Source organism: Grammomys surdaster, unplaced genomic scaffold (genome assembly GCF_004785775.1).
Source record: "Grammomys surdaster isolate TR1022 unplaced genomic scaffold, NIH_TR_1.0 202, whole genome shotgun sequence".
NCBI classification, from domain to species: domain Eukaryota; kingdom Metazoa; phylum Chordata; class Mammalia; order Rodentia; family Muridae; genus Grammomys; species Grammomys surdaster.
In genome coordinates, this window is record NW_021604647.1 from 1,863,963 (window position 1) to 1,877,042 (window position 13,080).

The 13,080-nt window shown below is 35.7% G+C and overlaps 1 pseudogene and 1 gene segment (V, D, J or C); one reads left to right on the forward strand and one right to left on the reverse strand.

Moving 5' to 3' along the window:
* LOC114623790 overlaps window positions 1-13,080 on the reverse strand; it is a 542,876-nt gene that overhangs the window by 467,552 nt on the left and 62,244 nt on the right.
* Window positions 262-1,585, forward strand: LOC114623813 (annotated as a pseudogene).

Consider the following 13,080-nt stretch of genomic DNA (forward strand, 5'->3'; position numbering starts at 1 on the left):
GCCATGCCAAATAAAAACAAGAAGGAGAAGGAACCACCAAAACTAATGAAAAGTGGAAAAGGTTCAAAAGAAGGACAAGATACAGAAGCAGAGATAGCCAGCAGGAAAAACAGCCTTGCAACTGTCCAGTCTTTGACATCTACTAAAATAAAAGTACCAGACTCCCAGCCCATAGTTGTCCCTAGGAAGAAAGACAAATGGCAGAATTCTTCATGGTTTACTGCCAGCAATAAGAGATAACTGCAAAACTTCATATCTTTAAAAGATAGTCATCCTGCAGATCAAGAGAAGCTTTTTACCCAGAAGCTACTTCAGTGTTGTGTTCTCTTTGACTTTGTTTCTGACCCACTGAGTGACTCAAAGTGGAAGGAAGTAAAACAAGCTGTGACAAGCAAGATTCTGGAGTATATCACCCACAATTGGAACATGATCACAGAGCATATTTACACTGAGAGACCATCCACATGTTTACAGTTAACATGTTTTGAACCTTGGCACTCTTCTCCAGTCATATAGGAGCAGAATTTGACCCAGAAGAAGATGAACCAACATTAGAAGCAGCCTGGCCCCATCTGCAGCTTGTTTAGGAATTTTTCTTAAGAGTTTTAGAGTCTCTAGATCTCCAGCCCAATATAGCAAAGAAGTATATTGATCAGAAGTTAGTGTTGCAGCTTCTAGAGCTCTTTGACAGTGAGGATCCTCAGGAGAGAGATTTTCTAAAAACGACCCTGCACAGAATCTATAGAAAGTTCTTAGGCCTGCGTGCTTACATCAGGAAACAGATCAATAATATATTTTATAGGTTTATCTATGAGACAGAGCATCACAATGGCATAGCAGAGTTACTTGAGATCCTGGGAAGTATAATTAATGGAATTGCCTTACCACTAAAGGAAGAGCACAAGATTTTCTTGTTGAAGGTGTTGTTGCCCTTGCACAAAGTGAAGTCCCTGTGTGTCTACCATCCCCAGCTGGTGCATTGTGTCACGCAGTTTTTAGAGAAGGACAGCACCCTCACTGAACCAGTGGTAATCATACTTCTCAAATAGTAACAAAAGACTCACAGTCCAAAAGAAGTAATGTTCTTAAATGAATTAGAAAAATTTTAGATGTAATTGAACCATCAGAATTTGTGAAGATCATGGAGCCTCTTTTCCAACAGTTAGCCAAATGTGTTTCTAGTCTTTACTTCCAGATGGCAGAGCAGACACTCTATTACTGGAACAATGAATACATCATGAATTTAATCAGTGACAGTGCAGCAAAGATTCTGCCCATCATGTTTCTGTCCTTATACTGTAACTCAAAGACCCACTGGAACAAGACAATACAGGTTATGATATACAATGCTCTGAAACTCTTCATGGAGATGAATCAGAAACTCTTTGATGACTGCACTCAGCAGTTCAAGGCAGAGAAACTCAAAGAGCAGCTAAAAATGAAAGAGCAAGAAGAAACATGAGTTAAAATAGAAAATCTAGCTAAAGTTAATCCCCAGGTACTAAAAAAGAGAGGTCAAAGTGGTTTTGGAAACTTTGGTGGTGGTCGTGGAGGTGGTTTTGGTGGCAATGACAATTTTGGTTGAGGAGGGAACTTCAGTGGTCATGATGGCTTTGGTGGCAACCGTCGTGGTGGTGGATATGGTGGCAATGGGGATGACTATAATGGACTTGGCAGTAGCGGAAGCAATTTTGCAGGTGGTGGAAGCTACAGTGATTTTGGCAATTACAACAATTAGTCTTCAAATTTTGGACTGATGAAAGGAAGGAACTTTGGAGGCAGGAGCTCTGGCCCTTATGGTGGTGGAGGCCAGTGCTTTGCTAAACCATGAAACCAAGATGGCTATGGAGGTTCCAGCAGTAACAGTAGCTGTGGCAGTGGCAGGAAGTTCTAATTGCAACCAGAAAACAAAGCCTAGCAGGAGAGGAGAGCCAGAGAAATGACAGGGAAGCTACAGGTTACAAAGATTTGTGAACTCAGCCAAGCACAGTGATCGCAAAGCCTAGCTGCTACAAAGAAGACGTTTTAGACAATCGTCATGTGCATGGGCAAAAACTTGTCCTCTCTCTGGCTGTATTGGCAAAAGAGAGGAAAAAGGCTGTTTCAGAGCCCTGCTAGGAGAAGGAGAAAATCAGGAGACGTCCTGATTTCTCTCTGGCTTCTACTGGAGAAATCCTTAGTTCTGCTTTCCCTGTCTATTGTCTGTTCTTGGTGTGCCAATCTGTCCATGTGTGCTAATTGTCTATTTTTGTTTCATTGTTGGAATGATTGCTGTTCTATGTTTCATATTCAAAAAAGTGTTTATTGGGTTCAACAAGTGACAAGGTGCTTTTCTCTTGAAATTACAGCTAGAAAAAGTCAGAAAATTCTGTTTTGTCTAAATATATAAGATGTACATCTATTCATTTTTGTTTCTGTTCTGTTTTAAAAGTATAAATATGTTCTGCTTGTCTTGGTTATAGATTATTGGCCTATAAGTTATTGGGTATGTTTAAAAATTTGCAACCTTGGTAATAGAAAGTTGGCTTAACTGGTAACTCAGGGGCTGTAGAGATGGCTCAGCCATTATAGGCCAGGCTATAGTGGAAAGAGCATGTTTAATTTTGAAAAATTATCTTGAAAAAAAAACAAAAGGTATTTATCTCACCTCATGCAAAATTATCCTTTATTTTATATATTTTAAATTTTTCATTAGTGGATAAGGATGCATTGTTTGCCATAGACAGGCATTGTAAATGATCCCAGAAGGCACTGGGCTTAGTGAAATGGAAAGACTTGTCATCAGGTGTATGGAAAGGCCCTGACCCTGTGTTAGTCAGGGCAAGAGCTTCTGTTTGTGTTTTTCATAAAGATGACAAAAGTTCTATTTGGATTTCTTAGCATTGTGTGCACCCTGTCCCTATGGAGCCTTGCCCACTTGGAGATCGACTGGAACTTTGTGAAGAACCCCCCAGTTCTAATGTCAATGGGGATAAGTAGCTCAGCCTGGTCGATCATAGTTTCCACCAACAGGGCTACTGGAAAAGCTGCAGCTAATTTTGAGAAGTCAAAATTTCTTAATTCTACTCAACAGTTATCTATTTCCATGCAGAGTATTAGTGATACTCATGTGTGGTCCCTCTCTAGGGAGAAGTTTTTAGCAGGACTCAAGCTGGCCAGAAGTCTCCTTAAAGGGTGGGCTGGGTCCTTGTTTTGGGAGTCTTGGCCTTCAGGGAAACCACAGTAAGATTGTTCTTTCGTTACTGCTTTTACAGACAGCAGATCCAGTCTGAGACAATTACTAAGCAGGTGATTATGTCGCTGGCATGAGAGAATCCTTCTGCTGAGGTTTGGCTCAGCCTTTAGCAAGAATAGTTAGTTGATGACAGGCAACTCCTTTGCAGTCCTTACTTACCTAAGACAGGGGCCCTGAGACTGGCAGGGATTCCCAGTGACGGGTAATTGGTATTGATAGAAGGTGACCTAAGACAGATGCTATTCATCTATAAAATAAAAACAGGGGACCTGTAGGACCTGGAAGGGCTGCCATGCCCTGGCTGAGACTTTCCATGTACTGCTGTCTGCAAATTATTTTTTCTGCAGTTCTAGTAACAACTGAGCATTCTGTGGGAGAACATCCTTTTGTAGGCATGGTGCATCAGGCAGAAACTTTCCACTTGAGGGACCGTTGCCCCCCAGTTGAGTTCCTGTTTGTGTTTTTACCTCACCAGTTTGGTGTATATATTGAACCTGCTCAGTAAAAGCTTAGGCATTCTCTTTTGAAGAATGACTTGAATCTGTGTCTTCCTTTAATCCCCCAGGCCTACATCCAAGCTTGATACTGTGGCAGTGCTGGCACCATCAGTTTACAACTGGTTTTAGTAAGTCCAGATCCCAGTAGTTTGTAGTTCACAAGTTATCTCCAACTGGAGCCTGTCACCAAATTGAAAATATTTTGAAACAAATATAGACTAGGGACAGAAATTAAAATTTTCCTGTACCTTGGGGAACTTAATGTAGTAATCCAAAGATTAATGGAAAATCATAAAACATGAACTAAAAATATAACAAATAAGTATCAATATGTTTTTATATTTTATGTATAAATTATATTTTTGTCTGATAATTTATCAAAACATGAATTTTTATTATTGAGAGTAGTTATTGTAAAGCATGAAATAAAATATAATAAATAACTATAAATATAAATCTATTTTAGTGAAATGTTATGCCTAAAACCTGTTTATTCTTTAACATGAGTCCTGTGAACAAAGCAAAACAGTTTTTCCTCTTTTGGTAAGAGACCTAGTACTTTAATAAACTAATAAACTGATTCATGAACGAACACAATATTTTCTTAACTTAGTGGTAAGGAACTAGTTGCCTATTGTTTCCTAGCTGATTAGCTGCTACAGTTAGCTTGTTAATGTAATCTTAGACTTGAGAAGGACAAATTATAGTTCAAATATAGCTTTTTATCAATTAAAATGGTGGAGACTAGTTCATAGTCCATTATGTAGACAGTTGTCACAGACTCCTGTGGTCTCCATAGCACCTGAGGCAGAGGCAACCTTTTGCTGTCATCCTCAGAAGATGAGAGGCTTTTTAATGGATTAGGAACATGAGAGAAAGTAACTTCAACTTGTCTAGGCAAAGTGGGGCAATCAAATCTCTGGTGACTTGCTCATCCACAGTTCAGGCCGGAACCTATCATCTCACTGAGTGGTAGAATGGGGGCAGTTCATCCCAGTGGTTACATTTACCATAATCCATGTGGAGCCCGTTGTTGCCATGCACATTGTCTTCTTGGAGATCTTGTGTGTTACTATTAGTTATGGGAGTCTCTGTCTTTCATAGTAAGTTTAAACATTTTAACTACTACATTTAGCAAATCTTTGATAGATTTGAAGGCTAGTGTTTGAGTTTGACAGTTCTTCTGTTTTTAGTATTTAGCATGACTGTCAATATAGTTCTGAATATACTAAAGAATTTGATCACCAAAAGCTGGAAAGAACTCAGATGTCCTTCAACAGAGGAATGGATACAGAAAATGTGGTACATTTACACAATGGAGTATTACTCAGCTATTAAAAACAATGAATTCATGAAATTCTTAGGCAAATGGATGGAACTAGAAAATATCATACTGAGTTAGGTAACTTAATCACAAAAGAACACACATGGGATACACTCACTGATAAGTGGATATTAGCCCAAAAGCTCATAATAACCAAGATTTCCTCTAAAGAATGATGATATTGATAAGGATTGTGTTGAATCGGTAGATTGCTTTTGGTAGGATGGCCATTTCTACTGTGTTAATCCTACCAATCCACGAGCATGGGAGATCTCTCCATTTTCTGAGTTACAATTTTTTACTGTCCTCCTAACTAATAATAATTTCTTTTAGGGCATTTTATTCTAGGTTTGTATAATGTGAAAGTTGCACCACTCTGCAAAATGAAAGTATAATCATACTGCACATTTATTTGGTGGCTTGCAAAGTATATCTTAGTAAAGCAATTAAAATTTAGCCATGTATTGGGTAGCTAGTATCACTACCACTTGATGATCTGTTCTCTAAGGACCAGACACAAGAAGGAGGAACCTGGTCATCACAGTCATCCACTTTAAATGCTAAGGCTGTCATGTGATGATCAGGCTGGTGAACATCAGGGGATTAGTTTTTTCTCAGTTCCTCATGCATATGGATCATAGTGTGAGCATTTGTAAAGCTGTCCCATGTTGAGCAGTAATAACTGGCCTCATCTTCAGCCTGGAGTTCTGTTATAGTTAGGTAATAGGTATTGCTAAAAGGCCGGGAATAGCCAACTGTCACAAATTTGGGGACATCTCCAGCAATTTCTTTGTGCCACGATGCATCATATGCTCCAACATTACCACCAGTTCCAGTACAGACTAATGTGACTTCTTGTCCAACAGAACCAAGCATTGAGGCTTCTTGAGTCAGCCGAGACTCTGCCATGGATCCTGGAATAGATAAATTGGAGAAACAATGAGGTAAGTTTACTCTCAAAATAAGAGAAAGTTATATTTTTAGTGATTCCTTAATCCATACAGCATTTTATTTTTACAAACAGTTACCTGAGCAGAGAGTAAGAAGGATAAAGAAAAGGGGCATCCTGGCCATGATGGGGGTTTGCAGAGTGCTAGTTCCAAAGGATGTAATGCTGTACACACACATACACACAAAGCAAAATAAAACAAAACACCCAGTGTCTCTGTACACATGTTCCCCTAAATAGGACTGAGAAACCTCCCATGCAAATGTCCCCTCCCAGAAGGCTTCACCTTGTATTTTTGTCTTCTTTTGGTGGAGCTAGGGAGAACATACTAAGTTCACACTTTTGTTCTAGGCCATGAGCATTGGTTCTCTCAGAACAGGAAATAGCTGATTTCTAAAAGAACATGTATTCAGCACTCCCTATTGTCTCAGTACAGGTCACTAAGGACTCTGCTGACACTAGTGTATAGAATAAAAATTAACATTCATATACAATCCTATGCTCCTACAGCCACTCGACATTTTATAAAGAGTTGAAAAATACACATTTGAAAAAGGACAAAATCATAAAAAGAATTTAATTTTGGTTAAACTTGAAAGCTAGATATAGAAGAATAAAAAGAGCGCACTATCTATCAGGCTGCAAAAATATCAACTCCAAAAAAATCAAGCACCTCAACATTATATCGAATACCCTAAATCACCTAAAGAAATAGTAGGAAATACTTATAGTCCAAGGAACAAATGTTCTGAACAGGAACCTAGTACCATGGGCTTTAAAGGAACAAATAACAAGTGAGACCTCAAAGCTAAGAAGATTCTGTAAAGCAAAGAACAACATTATGTGAAAAAAAAAGAGCCAGCTTGTGTGATGAAAAAAAATCTTTTACCTGATATATATCTGAAAAAGGGTTGGTGTCTAGAAACATCCTGCAATATCTAAATATGAAGAAAACAAATAACACAGTTAAAATTGGGACATTTGAATTCACAAAAGTGGCATTCAAGCTGCTCAGTCTTTTTAAAAAGTATTTATCATTCTTATTAATAAGGAAATGAAAATTACAACTACACTGAGATTTTATCTTATATCAGTCAAGAAAGGCTAAGATCAGAATAATAAATGACAACTAATTTTGGTGTGAGTATGACAAAAGAGAAACCACTATCCACTGCTTGTAAGAATACAAACAGTTGAAGCCACTACATAAATCTCTATGATGACTCCTATTAAAGTTCAAAATAGTACTACCATTTGACCCTGCTATAGTACCCCTGGGGATATAATCAAATGGACTATCCTACTATAGAAATAGCTGCATATCCACATTCATTGCTGCTCTATTTATAACAATTAGGTCCTGGAAACTGGCTAGATGTTTATGAGCTGATGAAAGAAAAATAAAATATGTTACATTTACACAATGGATAGTTACTCTGCTGTTTAGAAGACTAAAATTATGAATTTTCATGTAAATTGGTGGACCAAAAACCAATTTCTCTGAGTTAAGTAACCCAGACCTAGAAATGCAAACACCTCATGATCAATCTCATATGGGAATCCTAGCTTTGAGTCTTTGGATCTGTGTTTTTAAGTTGAAGTAATGTAAAAATTAAAAAATAACAGTAAAACAAAATATATTAAGATCCAAAGGAATAGAAATTTAAAAAGAGGCCTAATAGAATGTAAGTGGTATAAAGAGAGATTGGAGAATAATGGAACAAATGAAGAGTGTTAGTGGATGGGGAGAAAGCAAGGAAGTGTAGGGGATGGAAAATCTTGAATAAACAAACAGAAATAGATTATAGAAGGGAGTACTAAAATATGCATATGTACAATTATGAAAAAAGTTCATTTGAAACTACTATACCCTGGGGATAATGCCTCTTCCATAAACAAATTTAACTTTAATATAAAATCTCAATGTTAGGAAAGGACTACCTCTTTTGAAAGTATTAATTTATGTGTGCCAATAGAGTCCTAAACATTACAGTTTATTGTCATTTCTCTTGATTTCTCCCAGAATTTGATGATAGACCTACTGCTCAAGATACCAGTTGCTTGAATCTTAGAAAACTGAGAAGTTAACCTAGTACTTGCATGGGAGCTTCAGCCCTACAACTTATCTTTCATAGTACTGGTATGAGTTATGTTATCGTTAAGCTTATCCCCTTTCAAACTACATAAGCAAAAATTATGGATGTCTAGTCAAGATTAGTGAATGGGTGAAATACTGGCGCAAAAGTTATGGGAGCAACTCTGATTAGAATTGAGGCCAGCTCCACTAGAATAATTAAGGTGACCATGAAACTGAGGCCAGACAAGTGTGTTTTAAAATCTTTTACAGAGAATATGCTTCTTGCCATAGATAATAAGCACAAAGCCTCACAAATGGTTACTGTATAAAGAATAAGAAATTATAGAGTTATCAGCTGTAAATGGGCATCTCTCTCTCTCTCTCTCTCTCTCTCTCTCTCTCTCACACACACACACACACACACACACACACACACACACACCTGGACACATTTTCTTCATGTTCACGGATAATTGCTGCAAAAAAACATGAAAAGAATTTAAGAACCAGAAGCAATGTATTTCTATAGAAAAATAGTGCTTTCTAGATATCACTGGACATTTGCAAATACGAAATGACAAAGGATGTGACTATAGGCAGAAGGTCAAGAGTAATGAATTCTAAGCATAGAATGTCAGGTTGTCCCACAACTAGCTTAAGAAATATTGGCAACAGGCTGGGAAGAAAAGAATCAGTTATTGTTTCAGAGATTTGTCCATTGAGAACTCATGCTTCAGTAAAAGACACTATGCTGACAGCCAGTTAATAGTCTCTGTCAGATTTAAAAATAGAATATTTAAAATATTGTGGAGGGGGTTTAATGGTGGTGAAATTAAGGTATTACTTGAAAGAGAAATAATGAGAAATTCACTTTCTCAAAATACATTTTACATATATGTCAATAATCAGTAGAAAGCAGAGGTAAATTACAGAATGTAAAGTTAGTTATCCAGCATTTCTTATCCTGGAAAACTAAAAATTTAATGGGAATGTAAAAATGGTTTGCTTTATTAATCCAAATTTATTCTTTTATTTTTATGTACACAAATTATTATACACAGTCAAATAATATATTTATGTTTAAATGATGTCCTAGTTACTGTTCAGTTGCTGTGAAGAAATACCATGACCAAGATGTTCATTAATAAAAACATTTAAGTGGAAATTTATTTACAATTTCACGGAGCTCATCATGGTGGAATGTCAACAAGTAGGGATGCATGGAACTGGAAAAGTACCTGAGAGCTCATAATTGATCTGAAATTTGCAGTCAGAAAGAGACTGGGCCTAGAATTGGGTTCTGAAATCTAATGGCATATCTCCAGTGACACAGGTCATATTTTCTAAATTTTTAAAAACAATGCATCAACTAAGAACAAAGCATTCATGTGTGTGAGTCTGTGGGTACCATTCTCATTTAAACTATCCCAATCCATCCCCCATCTATAGCAAGCTTTCGCCATATCATAACACAAATTGTGTTCACTACTACGTCAAAAACTCTCTTGGGCCGGGCAGTGGTGGCGCATGCCTTTAATCCCAGCACTTGGGAGGCAGAGTTAGGCGGATTTCTGAGTTCGAGGATAGCCTGGTCTACAGAGTGAGTTCCAGGACAGCCAGTACTACACAGAGAAACCCTGTCTCGAAGAAAAACAAAAAACAAACAAACAACAACAACAACAACAACAAACATCTCTTGATTTTTAACAATTCCACAATGCTACTTAAATCCAGAAGTCTCTTTTGAATCTCAAGGAAATCTCAAAACTATTTCTGGGGGAGAGGTTGAGGTTTCAAATGCCCATTCCAGGCCTACTATATCTCTGCCTACTGCCTGTGGACCTGAATTAAAATGCTCAACTATGATTTCAGCAGCATGTCTGTCTGCCAGCATCATACTCCCAACCTTAATGATAATGGATGAGCCTACAATGGTAAATAAACTTTCTTTCAAAAGATTTAGTTTGGCAATGTTATCTTTTCACAGAAGAATCCAGATATACACGAAACACATCATTGTTTAAATGGTCTAGAGTTGCTTCACTCAATATAATTTTTCTACTTGCATCAATTTTATTGGAAAGTTCATTATTTAATTTTGTTGTAAAACTGAATAACTTTCGATTTTATATAAAAGGTTTTGTAAATATTTGTTGATTTCATTTTCTAGTTATGGTGAACCCTGAAAAAACTTTATTTGTATGTGCAAGTATCTATGTAGTAAGAAGCAGAATCCTTTGGGTATGCTCAGGAGCTGTAAATGGATATTATAAAAGATCTACATTTGTTTATTGACAAACATCCATAATTTATTTCTAAAATCACTGTATAAGCCAACTATATATAAGTATTATCTTTTATGCATATTCATGCCAGCAGGTGTCATTTGGATTCCTGGCAATGACCATTCTGACATGAATAAAATGGAAAGTTAAAACCACTTGCATTTATTCTCATAACTTTCTGCTAGGATCCACACACTGTTTTCAATTTTGTTGCTTGTTTTCCTTGCTATATATGTCTTTAAGTAATTTGTATATTCTAAATACTACTCTTTTGTCAGATATTTAGCTGGGAAATAGTTTATTCTACTCTATAGGCTGCCTTTGCACTCAACTTATCATTTCCTTTGCCTAAAATGTTTTGTTTTAATTTTATGGTATCCAAGTTGACAATTGTAAGTCTTCTTTTATGAGATTCCAGAGTCTAATTTAGATAGTCTGGATTTTGCCTATACATTAAAATATACATCCTAGTTTTTCTTTGGAAGTTTAAGAGTATCAGATTTTATATTGAGGTACTTGATCCATTGTAATTGTGTTTCAGGCAGGGTATGAGATAAATGTCTTGTTTTATTTTTCAGCATTTTAATATTTATGTTTCCAAGCAACATTTCTTAATATTGCTTATTTTCTCTGTGCACTTTTGGAATTTTTGTCAAGGTTTAGTTAGCTTTAATTGTGTAGAATTACATGTGAGTTTTAAATTTTATTCCACTCATTTAAATGGCTGTATAACCTGCACTATACTTTTTTTTATTACTGTGGTCTCATACTACAATTCTAGATAATTGAAATGAGATCTCCTGCATATTAATTTTTTGAGGATTTCATTTTGTTTTGTTTTACTTTTGTGTTGAGTGGTTTAAATTTTCTATTGTTTTGTATTGTTTTGTTTTATTGTCTATGATGTATTTTCCCCATTTTTTAGTGTTTTGGCATATAGCAAAGCCACTGGGACGTGTGTTTGTGTGTGTGTGTGTGTGTATGCTTGTTTTCATGGTATGTGTGTGTGTGCTATATCACTAAAATTATCAGAACTCAATATTTTATGTGTTTATCAATATTGTCACATGATTTCTGTTTTTCTTTCTTTTTGTGTAATGGATAATAGTCATTTACACACACACACACACACACACACACACACTGCTCATCCTTTTTTTTATCACAAAACAGAAGCCAACTTGAACTTGGTCATAATGAAGAATTTTATTGATATCTTGAATTTGTGTTACCAATATTCTACTAAGTAATTTTATTGACATACAAAAAGGAGATAAGCCTACAGTTTCTTTTTCCTATTTCTTTCTCTATTATTTATATGAGAGTAATGCTAGAATCATAAAAATAAACTAGAATCTCTCCATTTTTATTTTATGGAAATATATATATATATATATATATATATATATATATATATAGTTAATTCAATAAAACTCTATTAAAATCTCTCTTGAAATAATCTCTCTTGACTTTTAAAGTAGACTTGAAATTATTTCCTTTTTTATTTCTAGTTTTGTTCCTTTAAAACTATTTATTTTATATTTCTTTAATTTTGATATGTTTTATGCAACTTGAAATTTTCCTACTCATATTATGAATTTTAATTTGGTATAATATACGTTTTAAAAGCACATTCTTATTATTTCCTAAATGCAATCAATAGTCATTGATCTAGGGCTTCTGATTTAATACCAAGTTTTATTAATTTAAGCTTTCCTTGTCTTTTTGTTTCCCTTGTTCACTAAGAGTTTATTAACACTGCCTACTGTTGTAGAAATTTATAATCCCAATCTGGGGTTTCTACTCCACCTTTGACCCTTTAGTTCCCAAATAGAAGACACAAATCCTTTATGTTTGCAATAAACCTTCATCAACCCTAGAACTGGGCAGATGTCTACTGTCTTGCTGTTAGAGTCTACATTTTTATCTACAGGCCCAAGTTATTGTTTGCTATGTTTCATCTGGGCTTCTCTTAACTCGAATTGGCCAGCCCTCAGGGCCATACTTTCATGACTCACCTAACCCATAGTGGCTTCTTTTTTTCTCCTCCTCCTTCTTCTCTCTACTTCTCCCTGTAGTCTCTTTTCCTCCAACCAAATCACTCCAAAGCTATCTATCTCTTATCCCTCCAGCATTTGTCTCTAGCAAACTTTATTTAACCAACAAATATAAATCAAGGAACAAAGTTTGTACAACAAAGCTTGTAAACATGAGAAGTCACTCATAAGACTGGATCTTTGGGTATAGAGTTTTGCATTACAATACATAGCAATAGACTGAACTTCAACAACTTACCGTTTCAAAGACCAGCTCCTTGTTTAAGTGACACTTAATGATTTTTATTTCAATAATTAGCCCTGGTTTTGATTACTTCACTACATCTATTATTGTTGAAATTCGTTCCTTTTTTCTACTTTTGTTTTTGAAGGAATTAAGGTATAACAATTACTATATTTATTGGAGATCTCTGTTTAAACTTTTACATACCTTAATATTTCTAGATATCTTTAAAAGTGTTATATACTACATGTAATAATATAAATACTGATGTGGTTGTGTTTATATGTTTAGAAATGTCTAATTAGCTATTTAGCTATCTATTCATCTATCTGTCATCAATCTATCTCTCTATATATCCATCTCGACATCTATCTTCTGTCTATACTTCTCTCTCTCTCTCTCTCTCTCTCTCTCTCTCTCTCTCTCTCTCTCT